Consider the following 13,429-nt stretch of genomic DNA (forward strand, 5'->3'; position numbering starts at 1 on the left):
ACCATGTACCATGATTTATACCTGTGCCATTCGTTACAGCAGAATAGAAAATGACTGGGAAGATGATAAGAGACATAGTAAATCAAACATTGGAAGCACACGCAGACAGGATGTGCTCATTGACTACAGCCATCCTTGACAGTGAATATATCTGCAAAAAGCTCTAGCACACAACACCTTTATAACAAAGTTGTACATATGAACGCAAATCTTTACAACAAAAAACACCTATTTCGGTATAGTAATCACTTCAACAACTCAAATATTAATGTTCTATTCCTGAGCCCAATAGCGGGAGACATGTCCCAAAGCAATGATGTAAGACATGAAAACCCACTAGCATAAACTTCCTATAAAGTTGAAAAATGCAACAATAAAACAGCAGACACTAAAAGCAGCGATATAACAAACATGAATAAGACCTCTGAATAAATGTTATCAAGAGAAAAAGCCTACCTCAAGATTGCATTACTTTCTATCTAATTACTTTAACCCGAATTACATTCACCTGTAATTTCCACAACTTCTACAAGCATTTCAGAATGCTAATCTTATCTTCAATAAACAAGCATTGGAGTTCGAGTCCCTGAGCTCACCTGTGATGTTTCTGAAAAGTCTCGAAATGTGGCGACTCATTTCCACTCTTCTGCCCATCGGAGCAGCTCTGACCAGTGCTGTCCCAGTAGATCAATAGGTTGGAGTTCTAAACTGTCTGCTGGAGGTCTCTAATGCCTCTCCCCACTACCGCTCCTCACCAGGCTGCACTGCTTTAAAGCCCATAAGCATTTTAAAGATGTCACAGAGCTCAATGACTGAGGGGGTGGAATGAGTTCTCGCCTCTCGCAAAACAAATATGCAAAGCGTAATCCAGACACCTGCCAGAGCGAGATTGTGTTTGTGACAAACAGGTATTCTTCCTGCCATGGACACATACTCTCGTCAGCCTGACGGTGAGCAGGGTAGAAAAAATATGGTTTAAAAAAAAAACTCAAACCTCGTCTCAGAGCCTCTCCAGCACCACAAGGGCAGAAGGAATGTGTCTTCACATACTAATCATCTGCTTAACGACCACTTTTTCATACTGGTTAATTCCAGCCAGACGAGGTGAGCATTGCTGCACATATTTCCTCCTTTTAAAAACCCTCCCCGCCCTGATGTCTTTTACTCACGCGTTCCCCATCCAATGGTAAGCAGATCGTGACCCGAATGTGAACCATTTAGGGCCCATTGGCTATTCCGGCGTAGTGCTGTTGCCTGTGTCTCCTTCCTGACAGACAATCGAGTTAACTCGTACATTATTATTGAGATGACGTCATGATTTCATAGGTCACAGACCCCATCAGGTAACATATTATACCGAGAGACATTACAGTTAAATCTCTAGGGGCCACACTGCTGTCTCCCAGTAAACAAATACCACTGGTTGAATAATTGACAATGCAACATATTTCTTATCTTCCCCAGATCAAATGACTTGCTATGCCACCATGAAGTCTACTGCATGCGGCAATAGGAGCAGAACATCAATCAAGAGTCTGAAACCTCCTGTTCATTGTAAAAGAAAGGAATGCATGCTCCCCTCTGCATACAGATATATTAGCTACAGTCTATGACAAATCTCCTCACAGAGATGATGCAATTACATTAGGGCTGAAATAAGCCACAAAAAAAAATCAAAAAAATAGGACACTTAACAATCAAGTAGGCAAGTCTACTAAAACAATAACAAGTGAATAAATGTTGATACAATTTGCCTTATTACCCTTCATTAATGCCAACCATTCCAACAATATGACCCTCAGAAAACGTTAACTTTTTTTAACCCACTAACTTTCAGGGGCCAAACCGTGGGGCAGTTTCTATTTGAAGGTTTGAAACATTTTCAGCACTGCAACTACAAGACAGACAACTTGGCCTACCTACGATTCCTCAGTTAGATATGAGTAATTTCCCAGTCTGAGGGGAAAAATCTGATTCCCCATTACTGACCCTTTCAGCTTTTATTTGGGACCTTTCAAAATGTCACCCAGCTATCGATACAAACCCCATTACTGCCAGTGATTTAATCAGCAAAAAAAGTCTGCATTGTTATCTAAAATGTATCAGAACATATTGAATACAACGGTAAATATTCAGTACAAATCAGTCACCAGGAACCACACTCCTTACTTGCAGAGGCTTAATCCAGTGTCAAAACAGGGAGAAACAGGGTATGAAATATTGTTCATATTGCAGCAGAGGCTTAATGAGAGAAGAGGGCGGTAAGAGGCTATTTTTAACAAGGGGTATTTAGTTACAATGCTGGAGAGCTGAAGCTGCATGTTTTTCCCCCATCGTGTCTGATGGAAGCAGGCAGTGGAGGAGATCGATTCAGTTCCATTTCATTTTTATTTATTTTTGCTGGTGAATAAGAAACCCAAAACCGGGAAGCAGAGAGACATAACGGTATAGAGCCAACGGCAAGCTAGTGGTGGATTTTTGCCGACCAAGCAGTCCACTGCGGCGGACATTGTCTGAGAGGGCAGTTTCCCCTAAGTGTGATCAAGGACAGACCATAATGCATTGCGCCAGTGGACCTCTGTCTCATCACCTCAGGGACGACACCAGAGGTTAGAACTCGGTCACCTCAGACACAGAGAACATAATGCCACACTACTCTTGCCTACTACACTGTGACAGCACACTATGTAAGACTGTGCTCTGATCATTTGAAAACACTGAACATGAGCTATAACATCACGCAACACTTAAAATAAGCTGTAACATACAGTATGTAACAGATCATAATTCTACACATACACAAACTGGGCCCAAAATTAAGATTAATCGTGTAGGCTGTTTTGTCATGTTGATGAGAGCATCCCAACAGCCTCATGGATCATAGTTTGACAAGAGAGCTGGGCGATATGGACAAAAATCCATATCCCGATAAATTGAATAAATTATCACGATACGTTTACAACATTAATGTGCACCACAGTTATTTTTTATATGACCCTTAAAACTACTACTACTGGTTTGATGGTTGTAGCTACCAAATTGTCCCGTTAACAAATCACCCATATTAGCAAACTTACTTCATTTCAAAACGTCACATAACTCTACTGAAGGCTATTTATCGTAGTGAACGATATCTGCAAATGTCCACGATAAGTGATCGGTATGGTCGGTGTCAATAATTTAGGGTTGATCGTCCTAGCTCTAGTTTTGAGTAAATAGAAGTACAGAGCAGAGTACAACTGGAAATAGATGTTTAACTACAATGGTGCAGGAACATGTAGTATATAGTTGAAATCAAGGCTGGGTTTTAGACATTTTTTTAAAAGTTTTCAATTAAAATCGTCAAAAATAAACAAAAATTGGCTTCTTAACAAAGAGCAATTTCTCAAGTAAGAATTTAGCTAGGACTGTCTGGGAGTGGTCTGAGTGGGGAAACTGAAAACGAGCTGTTATTGGCAGAGGGGTTTGGAACTCTTTCTTATTGATCTATTAACTAATTCACCGCACAGTGATGTCACCGTGAAGATCAAAACTCCCTCACACCAAAACAGGCTGACATTTCAGGTGGTCTTTTCAACCAGCTCTTACATTAAACGGCATTATCATAATTTTCACATGACTATCACAACCTCCATGTGGAAATATATTTAAAACACAGAGAATCACGTTTTTGACTGCACTGGGCCTTTAAGAAACCTTAAAACGTTAAGACCAATACTTTATGAAAATAACTTATTCTCTCATGGAAATGGATTTTCAAAAAATGGATTTTCAACTAGAAGGCTGAAAGAGCAAAATGTTAAAGCAACAATCTTGTTTCCACATTAATGGCGTTACTAAATTGGTTGAAATCAATATTCTATAAATGTTTCTGCTGTCAAGGATGCTTCCTTTTGCATAGATTGATCATTATGTCTGCCCCGAGTATGGCTGCAAAATTATTACCATCAACTGATAGCTATGCTGCCATTTAATACAACAACCACCCCCATTACCATCAACTGATCTCCATACTGCTATTTAATACAACAACCACCCCCATTACCATCAACTGATATCTATGCTGCCATTTAATACAACAACCACCCCCATTACCATCAACTGATATCTATGCTGCTATTTAATACAACAACCACCCCCATTACCGTCAACTGAATCTCTATGCTGCCATTTAATACAACAACCACCACTACCATCAACTCAATCTCTATGCGTCTATTTCTTATCAAAAGAATGTTGGATTATCAAGAGACTCTTAATGATCTGAACGATGAAGCCATATCTTCTCTGCAAATGTTAGGACAGATTTATTAAAACATAGTGCTAGACTCCCTCCCAATGCCAGACAGACGTTTCAACAAATGGTGAGCAGAGGGGTTTCTTGCAGCTTTTGGCTAACCACTGGGATCATTAATCAAACAAAGTAAGGGGTGCTGACAAAGGCTGAGTCCCAAAAGGCACCCCTATTCCCTACATAGTTCAATACTTTGACCAGGGATCTGTATAGGGAATAGGGTGAAATTTGGGACGCAGGTAATAAAACGTGACATATTTAACAAAGTGTGACTGGCCATGATGGAACGGACAGAGCTACGGCATCAAACTTTTAATGAGGATGTTTTCACAACCGTTGGTTTAGTGTCCTGTCAAAAAAAAAAAGAATAATCTGGAAAGACACGGCCTGACTCGTCGACGCTTACAACAACGTTGGCGTGACAATCATCACTAGGGTTTGTTTTAAGGGAATGCTTTGGGAGGGAACACACACAACCCTGTCACTGTTTGATTAGGGTTTGTTTTAAGGGAATGCTTTGGGAGGGAACACACACACACAACCCTGTCACTGTTTGTGCAGCAAGACCACCCTCTCCTCTGATGGACCAGTCCCCTGTGTGTGTTTGGCAGTGTGTGCATCTGGTGAGGACAGATGACCAGCAGGCTAGGTGTGCCTCTCTGTGTGTGTGTTGTCAGATGATTAATATCACCACAGCTAGGCCCATGTCTACAGGGGAGGGAAACCGACGTTGGCTGACGTGGGACTACACAACGATGACGGATGGTACTATAACAAATTAAACATCATGGTGATGTGGTCCCGTGCGGTTAAACTGGTAGAGCATGGCACTTTCAAAATGTCAGGATCGCAGGTTTGATTCCTGCTGGGGCCACACACACAAAAATGTAAGCACCCCCTACTGTGCCTTTGGATACAATAATGTCCTAAATGGCATATAAAATGGGGGGGGGGGGGAATTCACATCCTTAAGGAAATGTTTCCTGTCAGAGATTGAGCCTTGAGGCAAATAACTTCCAGTTCAATAAATTGCTTCTAAGCGTGGAGTTTAAAACGCTGGGCTGGCTTGCATTGTTAATGCAGCCTGTAGCTGTAAATCGCAGTCACTTGAAATTCCAGTCAGAAAAAACACACCCAGAAGCAGGATTCTGATTAAACTAAAAATACTGTTTTCTGAGTTAATTTACACCCATTCTTTCAATTTCACACCATAACTAATGATGGTGAAAGGAAAAGGGATTGGATAGCCATTTCAATGGCTGTTGACAGACTGCTACAGACCCCCCAATGTCTGTTTAGCTTATACAATATTTATATAGTATTTGTCCTGTTACCCACTTGTACAAGTGTAACAGAATAAATTTAGACCGTCCCCTCACCCATACCCGGGCACGAACCAGGGACCCTCTGCACACATTAACAACAGTCACCCACGAAGCATCGTTACCCATCGTTCCACAAAAGCCGAGGCCCTTGCAGAGCAAGGGGAACCACTACTTCAAGGTCTCAGAGCAAGTGACGTCACCGATTGAAACGCTATTTAGCGCGCACCATCGCTAACTAGCTAGCCGTTTCACATCCGTTACACAAGTATGGAATTGAAATTTGTTTTTTGCATATCCCCGCCCCTGGAGCAATTGGTGTTAAGTGCCTTGGTCAAGGGCACAGCAACAGATTTTTCACCTTGTCAGCTCCGGGAACAAACCACTGACCTTTTAAATTACTGGACCAACGCTCTAACCTCAAGGCTACGTGCTGTTCTTTGGTGGCAGATATAATTAATTACACAAGTACATGTGAAGACATAACAATAAGTACATGTACACTGTGTAAGTAATGAACATTCATCATAATCCTTAGCAATGCCCAACTAAACATTCTAGAAACAAACCATGTTACCTATATATTTTAAAATGGCTCCTTAAAGTGAAATTATCAGGCTCAAGGAGAGTATTATGCTATAAACATTTCATCTCGAGCCAATCGCTAGCTACAACATACAGAAAACTTGTGACATGCTTGTAGATAGAGTATCCTATCCACAAACCACATCCCTTGGGTATCTGAGCACCAAATGACCTGCTTATCTGCTCTGTTAGAGAGGAAGCCCATTGTCTCAGACCACGTCCTGTGTGTGTGTGAGACTACTCCTGGCTATTAGGGTCTCCGTGCTTGGGGCTACTCATAGGTTAGCAGTGCTATCATCTGATTTAATTAGCAGTGTCACCTGATTGGCTAATTACTCTCATGCGGTCTTCTGTTTATTTCCTGTCAGGGTTTTGTGTACAATGATGAGGAGCCTCATCATATATTACAGCTGTTGACAAGGAATTGGTTTGCGTCCTCCCACACCTGAGAGACTTTGTACAGGAAACTACGAATGTATGTTCTGATGAGAACAAACGCCGACAGCCACTCCATAGACATCACTTGGAATGCAACAGACTTTCCACAGAGTCCTATTTTTTGTCAATGCTCTAGCTCCTCCGACAACAACCTCATCTCAGGTCTATGAACCCTGCACGTGCTGCGGATGGATGCCTTGGCAACAGCGCAGCAGTCCTCCCAGCCAGTGTGTGGAGGCCTCCGGGGCTGCTCTTCTACCGGCAAGCTGTTGAGTCATTAGGGAGACCGGCCAACCTGATTGCTCTCTTTATTCTGGCCCCGGGGCCTCCACACAGCGCTGCTTCCTGTTTAAACATACTGAGGCCTCCCTGACTTGACAGATTTGAACAAAAGGATGGCTCTGAAAAACCAACGGGAGTCTACAGAGTCAGCTGGGGACGAGCTCAGAGGAAGGCATTGGGAAGAGGAGCAGTTTGATGGTTACTCAGCTTGGGGGTTTTGTATGCCCTGTATCGTCTAGACTCAGCAACGGATATAAATGGAAGAAAGGCTGTGAAGGATGACAAATCGACATAACTGAAAATCTACATTTTACAACTAGATTTCAGGTTTTTCAGAAATCCCAGGTGAACAATTCCCAGAATAATTAAGGAATAAGTAGGAAGGGCACCATCCAACTGGGAAAATGTTGTAGATGGGAGTGACCGAACCTAAAACTGTCAAGGATTAAGTGGATAGCTTTGCTCTACTGTGTATCCTTAAATCCCCCCCATGACTATGCTCTTTGTAAAACCATGCATTTGGGCACTTCCAAAGCCCTGAGAGAGCGAGAGACACTTTGAATATAGTTGTATGATAATTAGGGACTACAGTAGCTGAGCCAAGAGGGATAGTATTGCAAGGGTATTGATTTGCCTTAAAATATTCCTGTCAATGATTAAGTGGCCACCTTTGCAGTAGTAATTAATTAACCCTGGCTCCAAAGTAAAAACTGCCCATTACAGGAAGATATTTAATGGTCTTTAAATGCTAATCCATATTGTCATTGAGCAAACTTGTCTCAAGGCTGAAGGGAAATCTTAAAATATGGCTGGCCACTTACATCCTTCATATATATCAATTCAATTTAAGGGCTTTATTGGCATGGGAAACATATGTTTAAATTGCCAAAGCAAGTGAAATAGATAAACAATACAATTTTTTTAAATATTACACATCCAAAAATTCCAAAAGAATGAAGACATTTCAAATGTCAATATGTATATATACAGTGTTGTAATCTCTGCTTGTAGGCAGAAAATTAGGATTCAGTTAGTTTCAGTCTAACATCCTGGGTTCAAAGGACATGCTAACCTTGATCTTGGGCTTGATGTGGGACATTTTGAATGCATCACCATGAATCATGCATGGGCTAGAGAGGTTGTCCAGGTCCACCATTGTTGCATGATGATGATGATGTCAGGACTCCAGCCTCTCCCGCTCCAAAACTTGCATTAACATGCCCATCACCAAAAATGTTAAGAACATTGAGAACACATGTTGTGGATATGGGAACCAATCCCATCACTCTTTGCCATCTCTGGATTAGGTTGAAATCCCGCTTGATCTACAGGCCTGACTAAACTGGATGAGTTGACTGTCAGACTGACACCCACTGTCTGTCCCTGTCCTCCATCCTCCTCTGGTCCACAGTCTGACTGACACCCACTGTCCGTCCCTATGCTCCATCCTCCTCTGACCCACGGTCAGACTGACACCCACTGTCCGTCCCTGTCCTCCATCCCCTGAGGCCTGAGATGGATTAGACTAGGGTCATGTGGCAACAGGGGTCATTATGGCAACACTGAAACCGGAGTAAGAGGATTTCACGGAAATGAATGGTATATGGTCACAGACCTAGCTTATCATCATGATGATGATGATGCTTTACTCTTATTGAACTAATTAGGTTGATTGAGAGCACACTCATTTACAGCAAATTGGGAAGAGTTGCATTGGGGACGTTAGGTGCTGAATGAGCTGATCTGAAGCCAAGAATTGCTGCACTAATAAAGTTGTCAAATTTTATTTTTTTAAATAAAGTTTGTTTCATGGAGCTTTGATGAACTTTTCCAGCACTTACTTTCAGATGAAAAACAACAGGGTAATGGAGGCTGAACCACGAGGGGATTGTGTTAATGGAGTGACAGGGGACTTCATTTAAGAGGCTGTGTTTGATGAAAGCGATTCAGACAATCAGAATGTACTTCTTTGTGCGTGGGCCCCTGAACATATCTAGATTTAAAATCAAGTGAGTGATGCACACGGGGGAAGAAAACATGAGTAATAATATATCTCTGTACCTATTGATTGAGGACTGCTGGGCGTGCAGCAATAAAACTAGGAACGGCATCTGTTCATGAATCTTCCACTTAAAAGATGCACTACACAGAAATCGCTCCGCCATTTCCAGGTTACTAAAATGCTAATATTTTGCCTAATTTCAGTTTGTGTGACAAAACAAGCAAGTATAGTGTAGAGAATCATTGTACCATCTAAAGCGCTGTGAAATATTTTATAACCAAAAACATAACCAAAAACATTGTATTTTTCAGCTGTTTGATGCTAGTGTACAAAACCGAAAGTAAAAGACTCGAAAATGAAACGTAAGAACGGGAGGCATAGAAATAGCGCATAAAGAATATATCTACCGCTTCTTAAGACTTGCTTTCGATGAGAACGACAGATCTATAACACACATTTCTATGTCAATTTTGGTCGGGTCACCCAGAAAGTTAAATATTGCAGCTTCAAAATCTAAAAACACCAAGACCTGAGGGTACATATTCCTTCTTATCACAAAACTGAAAAGAAACATGAATCATAATTCTCCTTGAAAAATTCAAAGCCATATCCATACTTTAATTTCTTGTGGTCAAGTCAACGGTTACTCGTTGGCTTTGTACATCTTCCTTGTACATTCATAACAGCAACAGAATGAAGCATATGGATACAATGTTAAAAGAGAACCTGACTAATTTATTGAAACATAGTGAAGTCCACTATGGAGCATGATGGAGTGCTTTTATCAACAAGTGCCCTTGTTACATCCTTGTGTTTTTTTTATTTTACCAGGTAAGTTGACTGAGAACACATTCTCATTTACAGCAACGACCTGGGGAATAGTTACAGGGGAGAGGAGGGGGGAATCATGTAGAATTAATACCATACAGGCCTGGGAGAATTCAGATTGCCTCAGTTTCTAATGACACATTATCATTTACATTAGGCAGTGTACCAAAAATAACAAGATTACCATTTCAAGGGCATGCAATTGCAGCATAAATGCACAAAATGCCCTCTCCCGCTTTAATGTATAAATACATAGTGTAAGAAATGACTAGGGACACACAAATAATTGTGCTGCCCATGTTCTGTGTCAACCCCCACAAGAAAGCCAAGCCAGGAGATGTTTATAGCTGTGTGGCTGAGTCGAATGTCCTCATGTCAATGGGCTACTGTGGACATCCACAGAAAGGCAATAAAACGGACCCATGACCATGGACAAATGCTAATGACAAACCGCTAATCGTGGCTCAACATCAGATGGAGCTTTATGACAGACAATAAACCTGAGTGACCGTTATCGTTACCACACCAGGGCTATGCCAACATTAATCCCAACTCCACATATCTACCACGCATAAGGAGAATGATCAGAACAGTTTTGCCACTGACAAGTGAGAGAGGTCATTTCTCTCAAGGTCAAAGCTTCACGGCGGTCACGTTTCAGGAAGGACAACAAAGCAAAGACAAGCGAGTGTAATCCCTGATGGTCAAATGTCAATTCTGAAGTACTTTAACCTCCATGAGATTCCGTAGAAGATCACTGTGGCGACGTATAGAACTATAAAAAGGTTTGAAACATACCAAGGGTTAAAACAAGACATCATTCACCAAAAGCTCATCAAGCTTTACAGACACCGCCTTTGTCCATGACGTCAAACCTGTGTCATCCCTGACTTCACACTGCTGGTGGTTGGTTACCTGGGCATTGTTTATTCACGTTGGCCTCACTGAGGCTGTTCATCTATTTCAAAAACACCTATTGTACAACCTCACACATACTGTATAGACTTGGGCGATATACCGTATATACTGGACGGTGTGATTTTCAATACTGTTTAGGGGGGGGGGGGTGCTACGCCACTGCTTATTGTTATAGCGTTAAGTATAACTATATAAGAAGTCTAATTAAATCCAGTTCAGCACTCCAGCTATGCTAACTTGCTAGCTAAGTTGCTTGATGTCAAGATCAAGCTTCTTGGTTACAGCAGAGACATGGATTGTGTGCCATTCAGAGAGTGAATGGGCAAGACAAAAGTGCCTTTGAACGGGGTAAGGTAGTAGGCGTCAGGCTCGGTTTGTGTAAAGAACTACAACGCTGCTGGATTTAAAAAAAAATGCTCAACAGTTTCCCGTGTTTATCAACAATGGTCCACCACCCAAAGGACATCCAGCCAACCTGACAACTGTGGGAAGCAATAGAGTCAACATGGGTCAGCATCCCTGTGGAATGCTTTCAACACCTTGCAGAGTCCATGGCTCAACGAATTGAGGCTGTTCCGAGGGAAAAAGAGAGGGGTGCAACTCAATATTAGGAAGGTGTTCCAAATGTTTTGTACACTCAGTGTATGTCTAAACCAATAAGAATCTATTTTCCATTAGCATCCCGGTTTAGCCCTCTTGAATCAATGTTGTCTGCCAAACATGGAAATAACATTTTTATTTTTATTGATTAGCCTAATAATAGATTGCGTGTGCATCATGTCTGCATCCAACAATGCAATGAATCAAAATTAAAAAGCTGTGACTTGCTCTCATCCGTCTCTAAACATAGAATCCATAGAGTCTTCACTTCAATTGACAGAAACCGATTAAACCTTGAGGCAAATCAGATTTGTCAGGCAGAAATTATAAAAGTAATTGGCATGAAATTATACGAGTCCGGCTTGCATTATACGAGTACGCCTGCATCATTCAACTGAGTGACACTTAATTTGATTCTTAAAACTCTGGTCCGTACACCACATCGTGTCTTCAAGGATTACCTTGAGGCATTTTTGCGTTCACAGGCAACTTCTGACTCATTAATATGCTATATACTGAATCCACACTTCAAAATAAGAAGGTTAAGGAGTTACCAGATAAAAAGAAAATGCCCGACTGTAAAGGAAAGAGAAAAACGAGCCCGTGCTCCAGAGGAGTCTTCAGACAATCAACAATGGCACCGGAGAGACTTAATATCCCCGTCTTCTCCACAGGTGTTGTGGGCACTCAGGCAACTCGTATGGGGAATTAGCGCAAAGCTCATCAACAAGGTGGGAAGGAGCCCAACAGAGCACAGTAGGAGTGGGAAGACTAGGGATCACACACGGCACAGTACTAAACCTTGGACAGTTTGTCCTCTGTCTGCACGGCTATCCTGCCCCCACAAATAAGGACACACCAACCATTATGGTGAGCAGGGGGCTATTACACAGAAAGGGCCTGTCATAAAACTCCACTCACCGGTGCGTCAGAATTCGGCGTTGTAACATCACGTCGTCTCAACAGGTTCTGCCAAGCATAGCTAATGATAGTTTCCATTTTACGCCTTGAACCCGTGTGTGAGTCTTTCAGACAAACAGACTGAGTGATTCATCCACTCAGCTTTTCTGACAAGGGTATAGATGAGAGAGAGACTGATGGAGTTTAGCTCTATAATAAACTACCCTAGTGGTTTTACCGTCTCACTATAATCACCGATAATGTTACTCATGGTATTTATTGGCATTTTAATGTCTTATTTTTTATGGTGGGCTCTGCAACGGATGCAAACTCGTCGATATTTTGGCATCTTTTTGTCAGACTGCATTTCATACAGGCCCCAGTGAGACACATTGTTACAGTAGCATAGTCTAAATCGTTAGCTGGGCGTTTTATGATTGCCAAAACACTTCAGTAGTATGTGGAGAAACAGCACTGCAGTCATGTGAAAACTGCATCAATGTACGGGGATGTGCAAGGAGACTATGGTGGGAAAGGACATGTTCACTTTGGCATAAGAGGCAATAATGAAAATGACATGATACATTGGGCTGTTGGCCAGAGTCCAATACGACAAAATGGCTTGAGAATGAAACTGGGCTAAACAACGTGTGGCCATCGGTCTTCGTGACAGGGCCACACCCAGTGGAGCCACTACGGTCAGATCCCAGAGGACAGTCTGGTACGAGAAGGGATCCAAACCAGATTGCTTACGGTTGCATTCCACACCTGAGCCATTTGTCTCTTACTGGCAACACTGAAGGTGGAAATACAAGTACTATAGTCTGAAACCAAGTTTATGACAAAGGTACAGTGATGGAGGTTTTACATGGTCTTTTTGCTGACATATCACAGTAGCTGATAGATCCTATTTCTTATGGTCAAGGATTTGGTGACAATCAGAAGTCCTTCAGAAGCTATGTTATCGAGTACATTTGAAGACCATTGACTCTAGATGCCCATCCAAGCCCTTGTCTTACCATTGGTTCATGTAGTGCTAAATAGGTGAGATAAATCACAAGGTCTGGGTACGGACCTGAAATGTATTCCCATTTAATTAGCTTGAACAGAGGGGGGAAAATGGCCTTGGGGAAAGCCCACAATCTAATATTTACAGTTGCATGACAGCTGAACCCCAAAAAATATTCAGTCGGGAGAACTTTTCACAGATTTGTCCCAAATACAATACGTCTTCCTGCCAGACACAGTTGGTTTCTATGT

The 13,429-nt window shown here is 41.8% G+C and overlaps 1 protein-coding gene across 4 annotated transcripts in view; it reads right to left on the reverse strand.

Annotated features, from left to right (window-relative positions):
* Nucleotides 1-13,429, reverse strand: part of LOC139408330 (neuregulin 1) — a 150,656-nt gene that overhangs the window by 20,118 nt on the left and 117,109 nt on the right. The window lies entirely within an intron of this gene.

This window comes from Oncorhynchus clarkii, chromosome 5 (assembly GCF_045791955.1).
Source record: "Oncorhynchus clarkii lewisi isolate Uvic-CL-2024 chromosome 5, UVic_Ocla_1.0, whole genome shotgun sequence".
NCBI lineage: Eukaryota > Metazoa > Chordata > Actinopteri > Salmoniformes > Salmonidae > Oncorhynchus > Oncorhynchus clarkii.